Genomic DNA, 2,665 nt, shown 5'->3' with positions numbered 1-2,665 from the left:
ACCGGTGTCGGTGCTGAATCCGCAACACGCATGCGTATTCCCGTGACCAGCCAAGCTGGGCCGCCTGCTTCAACCTTCAGTTCATTGGCTGTGCAGAAAATCATATTAACGGACGGACGAAAACCCGTACGTTTCACCACCTTGTCGCCTTTGACAGCTTTATTTCAGTTCCAGTCTAATTGTTATTGCGTTTGAAGCTATTCATGCACGATTAAATAATGCGTCGTCAATGGCAGTTTACAACCAAGACAGCCAATAGGATTCGTCGTTACAGAAAGTGCCTCCCTCGAACAGCGTGATTACTGCGCATGTGCGCCACTGCCGGGTGGCGTCCCTGTGTCTGAATTATTGTTCCCAACTCAGGTCGTGGGAGTTCCTAGAGCTTTAACCACGTGATATAGAATCACTTGGTTTGTGCTTAGGTTATCTGAACCACGTTGGGCATCTTTGTGCTCCTGATTTTGTGTCAGCAGCTGTTGTGTGAAAGTTCAGACTTGTCGGGAGGAGGCCGCCTTTGAACAAAAGACCAGAGGTGGGGAAGGGATTCAGATTGGAGAAGCAGAGTAGGCGGAATTTTAATTCCAAAAGTAACTGGTAATAACTGACCAAAATAGTACTGATAAGTAGTAATACTCACTCAATATTTACTCACAACCAACAGTCATAGAATGGTTATAGCACAGAAGGAGGCCATTCGACCTGTCATGTCCATGCTGGCCCTCTGTGGGAGCAATTCACCTGGTGCCACAACCCCCTCTACCCCTGCACGTTTTCCCCCTCAGATAATGATCTAATTTCCTTTTGAATGCCTGGAATGATCCAGCCTTCATCACAGTATCAGGAAGTGCATTCCAGATCCCAACCAATCACCATGTAAAAATGTTTTTCTTCATGTCACCATTGCTTCTTTTGCCAGTTACCTTAAATCTATGCCCTCAAGTACTCAATCCTTTCACCAATTGGAAGTTTTTCTGCATCAATTCTGTCCAGACCTCTCATGAATTTGAATACCTCTATCAAATTTCCTCTCAGTCTTCTCCGAGGAGAACAGTTCCAGCTTCTCTAATCTATCTACATAACTGAAGTTCCTCATCCCTGGAACCATTCTCGTGAATCTTATATGCACCCTCTCTGATGCCTTCACATCCTTTCTAAATGTGTGGTGCCCAGAACTGGATGCAATGCTCCTGTTGGGGCTGGTTTAACATAACTTCCCTGCTTTTGTACTGCCCCTATTTATAAAGTCCAGGATGCTTTATGCTTTTTTTTAACTGCGCGCTCCTGCCACCTTCAATGATTTGTGCACATATTCACACAGGTCCCTCTGCTCCTACATTCCCCTTTAGAATTGTACACTTCATTTTAATATGTCTCCCTGCGTTCTTCCTACCTAAGATGAATCACTTCACGTTTCTCTTTAAATATCATTTTCCAATTGTCCGCCCATCCCACTGACCTGTCTTTGTCCTTTTGAAGTTCTACACAATCCTCCTCAATTCACAATACTTTCAAATTTTGTGTCGTTTGCAAATGTTAAAATTGTGCCTGTACACCAAGGTCTACGTCATTAATATATATCAGGAAGAGCAGGGCTCCTGATCCCCGCCCCCCAGGAAACTTTCTGCCAGTCATACAATAAATCATGTATATTTATTGTATAGTCTTCTTGTAACTGGTAGGTGTAGTGTCTTGATATCCTCCATGTAACTTGAACTAATCCTATTATCAGCAGGTACTCACCATGTAACTACAGTGAGAATTCCCCTGCAGTGTACAAGGTCCAATCAGGCTCCCCAATTGATACCACTTTTAATCAGCTGCATCTTTCTCGCTGTGGCTCAGTTCATAGCACCCTCGCCTTTGAATCAGAGGGTTGTGGGTTCATGTCCCACTCCCGGAAACCAAGAACTGTGATTGTACTCGAAAGAGTTGCAATCTGTGACTCTTGATAACTCGAAAGAGTTTCTCGCTATCTCCTTGGCAGGTTCCTATATAACAACATTGATTACACTTCAAAAGTATTTAATTGATTGTAAAGTGCTTTGAGATGCCCGGTGGTAGTGAAAGGCAGTATGTACATGCAAGTCTTTCTTTCTTTCTTCTGTGTGAGGGTGACAAAACTGATTTATACTTAGACTTCATATCTTAAAATGAGCAGCAGAGTCTAACATAAACCGGACCGAGAGATTGTAAAAAGGGCAGTGGGCCTTGGCATTTCCCATCAACAAGCTGTCCAAAACGCAGCGCAGCACAGCACCAACCATAGAGAAGAGTTTTAATGCGACAGAAATTACTGGACAGATAAAAGCCATTTGGCATCCCTGTTGCTGGCACATATTCTCCTGTAACCCCAATCCCTCAAAATCCTTTTCAATTACTTATCCCATTCCCCTTTTTAATGATATTCTAGTCTCTGCCTCAGTGTCACATTAGGTCTATGGTCTAATAGCCCTCAGTGCATGAACTTTATCCTTCTCTTTTGTTCTTCTAATGAGAGTCGTCAGTCTCTGTCCCTTATTCTCCAATCACCAACCAATGTAACTGGGAATAATAGATATAACAATGGAAACAATCTTTCAACAGCTACAGTCTTCCAACCCAACCCTCACCTCTCCCTGCTCTGTCTCTCTCCACCTCCACCCCAATCTGTTCTCCACCAGTAAGT

Source organism: Cetorhinus maximus, chromosome 6 (genome assembly GCF_964194155.1).
Source record: "Cetorhinus maximus chromosome 6, sCetMax3.hap1.1, whole genome shotgun sequence".
Lineage (NCBI taxonomy): Eukaryota > Metazoa > Chordata > Chondrichthyes > Lamniformes > Cetorhinidae > Cetorhinus > Cetorhinus maximus.
Note: the sequence above shows the minus strand (reverse complement) of the source record.